We start from the raw sequence: 6,019 nt of genomic DNA on the forward strand, positions 1-6,019 counted from the left end.
CCCTACTGTTCTCAAATTTCAAAGATGTGCCTCGATGTGGATTTGTTTTTTTCATCAGTTGTGTTGGAGACTCAGATCTCTTTCACTCTCTGGAAGCTCATATTCTTTAATTCTGAGAACATTTCTCATGTTTTCAAAATTATTATTTCTTCCCATCTATTTTCTCTTTCTGGAGTTCCTATTATTTAAATATTGAACCTGAAAACGTGCCCCACTGGGTTAACAGAAACTGGTGACTAACAGAAATTCTTGAGCTTGTCTTACAGAACACCAGATAAGGGAACAGCTTGTTAAGAAACCCTCCACTTGTGACCTGCCTTCAGTGACCAAGCTCGCCTTAATTATTTTTTGGCTCCCTAACTGCCCCCTGTAGATAACACCTTTGAAGTAGGGGTTGCTATAGTAATGGGGGCTTAAGTTGTTTTCCAGGAACTTGGAGTCAGCTCCAGTGCAGTTGAAGCTGAGTAAGACTGATTAGGAATGCCAACCCTAAAATTTGGCTTACGCAGGTGTCCAGTGAAATACATCTTGACACCAGAGGGCTGAAAAACTCCACCTTCAGATCGTGCTAAATGCCTCCATTTTTTTTTAAACAGGCATCCCGTGGAAAAGCGTGTAACCCAGATACACCTATGCACAACACCAGTTACCTCACTTTTTCCCTACCTCCAGTCGCCTTTTCCCACACCTAAGACCACCCTACTCCTTTATCCCATAAATATCTCAAGCCCTCGCCTTCAGGGAGGCAGATTTGAAATTTGTTCTCCATTCTCCTTCTTTGGCTGCCTTGCAAAGAAACCTTTTCTGTGTGACAAACCTCCATGTCTTAACGTTTGGCTTGCTTCAGGTCAGGCAAATAAACCTGGCTTGGTAACAGACCTACTAGATTGCACTCCTATTTTTTTTTTCAAGCTTTAATTCCTACTTCTTGTCTCTATGTCTTTTTCTTATACTTTCTGGGGTATTGCTTCAATTATTGAATTTTTAATTTATAATAATAACATACTTTGTTTCTGAATGTAATTTTTATAATATTTAGTTCTTTTATCCCCTGGATGAAATATCTTGTCTGTCTGTGGATCTTAGTTATAGCATTATTTTTTTTTTTTAAATCTGTTTATCCCACTTTTCTTTTTCTGTTAGTTTTATTCTGTCTTTTGGATTAGCGGCTGTACTCAGATGTTCAGTGGCTTTTGATTATTCATAGTTTTGGGTGGGGGGTTGTGGGGTTTTTTGGTTAATATTTATTTATTTATTTATTTATTTTGGTTGCCCCGGGTCTTAGTTGTGGCAGGCAGGCTCCTTTGTTGCGGCTTGCCAGCTCCTTAGCTGCAGCAGGCAGGTTCTGTAGTTGCGGCAGGCAGGCTCCTTAGTTACGGTACACATGTGGGATCTAGTTCCCTGACCAGGGATCAAACCTGGGCCCCCTGCATTGGGAGCATGGGGTCTTATCCACTATACCACCAGGGAAGTCCCGATTATTCATAATTAAATGTAAAGCACCACAAAGCTTCTTGGAAGCTGTGTATATTGGCAGAGTTTGTGAACTGGCGGCCCTCCCTTTAGGGTGACCATGTCGCAACCTGGTCATTTTATTGGAAGGATGAAAAATGTGAATATCTATGGAGCTTTTCTCTTGGGTCAGGCGATTTCCCCAGGAAAAGTTCTCCAGTACCCTACTGGGGGTTGCAGGGTGGGGTTAAATCTCACTGCCAGCATTCTGGGACCTATGTAGGGCAGGGTCAATGTGCCAGCTCTTACTTAACCCCGATTTCCAATGCGGTGGTCTGGAATGTAGGGGACACGGGTTCGATCCCTGGTCCGGGAAGACCCCACATGCCACGGAGCAACTAAGCCTGCGCGCCACAGCTACTGAGCCCGTGTGCCACAACTGCTGAAGCCCACGCACCTAGAACCCTTGCTCTGCAGCAAGAGAGGCCACTGCAATGAGAAGCCCACGCACCACAGCGAAGAGTAGCCCCCACTCGCCGCAACTAGAGAAAGCCCGTCTGCAGCAACGAAGACCCAACGCAGCCAAAAATAAATAAATTTATGAAAAAAATCATAATAAAAAACATTAATTTATCCAAAATGTTATATAATTATTTGGGGAGACTGGCGAAGAAAAATTTCATGTCTACGTATATGGTATAAGAAGATTAAATCTTCACCTTCTGTAGTATGGACTGTGCTTTGAGAACTTGGGAACACAGCTTCCTATGCCTCTCCAGGGAGTAAGGCTGTCCTCTTCTCCCTGCCGTTGTCCCTGCCTTGTCTGAATCCTGAGCCTCAGCAGATTCTGCACTGGGAATCCATTGCCTTGCCCCTTGGCTTTTCGTCCTATAGTTGCTGAACCCTCAACTTGCTTCTGTCTGCTAAATGAGTTTCCTAGCATCTGTAACTGTGCGGCTAGCTCTCATCGGCTATTGTCTCCTTCTCCATTCTCTTTGTTCTTATGAATTTATGCCTTTAAAAAGTTTTTAAATTCTCTTTTCTTCTCATCTTAAGTGAGGTGTTGATAGGAAGCTCATGTGTGCAACTCATCTTGTTTCACTGAGACCTGTAGTCAGCTTTTCATACGAACGGTGAGTGCTTTTTGTACAAGCTCTTACCCAAACTAAAAAGAATTGAGTACATGGGTGGTTGGAGTCAGTGCCTCTATCTGACCCACTTATTTTATAAAGAAATACATTTCTTATCTGAAGGCGACTACCCATCCCAGCTGTTTCATGGTCAAACACATTGCTAAGGATTTATCAAGATATATACTTACTGGGCACTTCGTCTTTTCCGCTTGATCTGAAGGAAAAGAAACAGAGTAGCAAGGGATGAAACTTCAAGCTCTTTGCTTGTTTAAATGTCAGAATGTGGCCACAGTGAATGATGCGTGAGAGCCTGGGTCAGCGCTGTTTACAGAAGAGCACATGAGGTTCTGTCTCAATGGGCAGGAAGATGTTTTGCCATAAAATGTGGTAAAAGCTTGTCATTTTTTCCAACTAAGCAGTAAAAGGAAGTACACAATGTAAAATGATCAATGGGAAGCTCTGAGTCATCAGTAACATAGGACAATGGGCAGGGTAAAAATAAGATTGAATGTGCTGAAACAGAAAGCAATAACAGCATGGCCTAGGAGCCCAAGTAACTATGGGACTCCGAGGCATTTAAATGTAGTTCGTGCTTTTTAAAGTTACTGAGTGGTGGGGACACTGAGGTAAACCATGGTGATTCTATTTTCTTTAGAGTCAGGTTTATTAAGATATAACTTACATACAGTAAAGTTCACTCTTTTCAGCGTACGTTCTATGAATTTTGACAGATCCATTCAGGGATGGAGTCACCACTGTGATCAGTCCCATAAAACTCTCCCCTAATTTCCTTCTGTTCCCCAACCCCAGCCCCTGCAACCAATGATCTGTTTTATGTTCCCGAAATTCTCTCCTTTCCAGTTTATCTTATAAATGGAATCATACAGTAGACAGAATTTTTATTCTGGCTTAAATATTTCTGTACAAGTTTTTGTGGGAACATAAGTTTTCATTTCTCTGGGATAAATGCCCAGGAGTGCAAGCTGGGCTTAAATGGTAGTTGCATATTTAGTTTTTAAAGAAACCACCAAACTGTTTTCCAGAGAGGCTGTGCCACTTTACATTCCCACTGGTTATGTGGAAGTGATTCAGCTTTGATTTTTTTTTTTTTTTGTAAATTTGTGTTAAACTGCTGAAACTGTCAAAGATTTACTCAGGTTAAAATGTATGCACTTTTAAGAATGTTTTCTTTCTCGAAGTGTCATGACTAATCTCACTGCAATAAAAAAAAAACTAAGTCACTCCCCAAAGGGAAAACAAAAATCATGCTGGCCTTACTCTTTTCCCCCAGAAACTTTAAACACCAGGGAAAAAATGGAATAATGATGTTTACAAAGTTGTTGGTGGGGAGAGAACATGGGATCCATGAATATCCAGCCAATATTCTAATCAGGCATCTCACAGACTATGGAGCTCTGGGAACAGAGCGGCAGCCCCGCGGGGCCCCTGGAAAACAAAGCAAAGCAAAGCAAAACAAAAAGAAAATACTATAATGAAATCCAGCCAACCCATAAATGAATCGAAATGAAGAATGGAACGAGAAAAGTGTAATAAAAAAATGGCAGTGCACATTACATCCACTCAATTATAGACGGAAATCAAACAACTGGAGGATGCATAGTTGTAACACAGATGTATATAAAAGTTCTGAAAAATAACAATAATACAAGCAACATAATCAGGAGACTAGGGCAGAGCAGACAAAGATCATTACAGAGATCATTATAGCTTTCATTACAAAGAGACAATAGTGCCCTAAATGGAAACTTATGATAAAAAATACTTGGATCTCAACGATTTTCATTAAGATGTTGAAAACACATAGACTATATATGACATAATATAATATATATCTTAGGCGTTAAAGGAAACTTTTAGGTACCCTTATTTCTTTGGTAGTCAGTAATCTATTTAGTTTTAACTCAGTTCATTTGGAAATGAACAAAAAAAAAGGCTGGGTGCCCTGCCAGGTATCCCGCACGGTGAATATTAACCAGCTGTACGTCTATTTATAAATCCATTTCAGCATTCCTGGTTGCCTTGTGCAGTTTATATTCTCCTTTGAACCGATTGCAACATCTTACTGGTTCTTTCATAATGAATGAGTTGAAATTTTGTCATGTGTTCATTTCATATTTGTATGAGAAGCACAATTTTACCTTTTCTAAAAATTATCTTTTAGCATTCATTTAATGTAGCACATTGGGGGCAGTTGGTGGTGGTGGGATGAATTGGGAGATTGGGATTGACATGTATATACTAATATGTATTAAATGGATAGCTAATAAGAACCTGCTGTATAAAAAACTAAATAAAATAAACTTCAAAAAAAAATAATGTAGCACATTGGGTTTTCCTGATAGGAAATTGTCTCTGAAATTTCTCCCTGTTGAAACACCTGGCAGGCAGGTGAGCTTATGAGGTCAGTCTCTCCTCCTTGAGCATTTGTAGAAACCTTGGAGATGAGTTTGTTCCCCAGGGACTGTCACATGCCTCTGTTATTGGGCCTTTGGAGACAAGGCCTGGAGCTGAGCTTGGACGTTGGTGGGGGGCATCTTTCTTGGGGGGCCTGCCTACTTCCTCTGTCATCGCTCTCTCTACCTGCCCTGCCTGGGCCACACATCTGGGCAGGGGCTGCTGAGATTCCTGTGGGGCAAGTAGGGCCCCAGGGCAGTTAAGAGCTGTGAGGGCTTTGAATTTAGACTTCAGTTACGTGGGTTGGTTTGACCTCTGCAACCTGTCCCCCAGGACTTTAACTTTATTTAAATAACTTAAATTTACATTTGAAAAGTGATATTCCATTCAGTTATTTGAAAACTTAGCATGACTGGAACCATTTGGGTATCCACTTTTTAACCATACATTTTATGAAATCTAAATACAGAACAAGAATTTCCTATGACAGTTTAGCTCCTGGATTGAAATATGCTGCAAATGTAAAATACACACAAGATTTCAAAGACTTAGCACCAAAAAAAAAAAAAAAAAAAGCAAAACATTACATTAGTTTTTTTTTTCCTACTGATTACCTGTGAAATGATATTTTTGATATACTGGGTAAAATAATATATATATAATTGCAATTAATTTCACCTTTCTCTTATGTTGTGAAACATGATACTAGAAAATTTGCGATCACATGCATGGCTGTCATCACTGGGACAGGCCACTTTGGACCGTGAATTCTCCCATTCCTCTCCGCTTCCTTCCTCATTTGTCAGGCGGCACCAAGTGGTCCTGATCCCCGCTTTTCTGCTTTGGGTTCCTAACCCCTGGCAGCGTCTTGTCTTCTTCCCCGGAGGATCACTCTGCCTGCTTTCCCCTGTCACTCCAAGGAGGGTTTTTGAGGTTCCGAGAGGGAAGACCCCAGACTTTACAGGCTTTCCCGGATCTGGCCGCCAGAGGGCGCTGCGTCGCCGCCGCCGTTGCTAAGC

This window comes from Phocoena phocoena, chromosome 15 (genome assembly GCF_963924675.1).
Source record: "Phocoena phocoena chromosome 15, mPhoPho1.1, whole genome shotgun sequence".
NCBI classification, from domain to species: domain Eukaryota; kingdom Metazoa; phylum Chordata; class Mammalia; order Artiodactyla; family Phocoenidae; genus Phocoena; species Phocoena phocoena.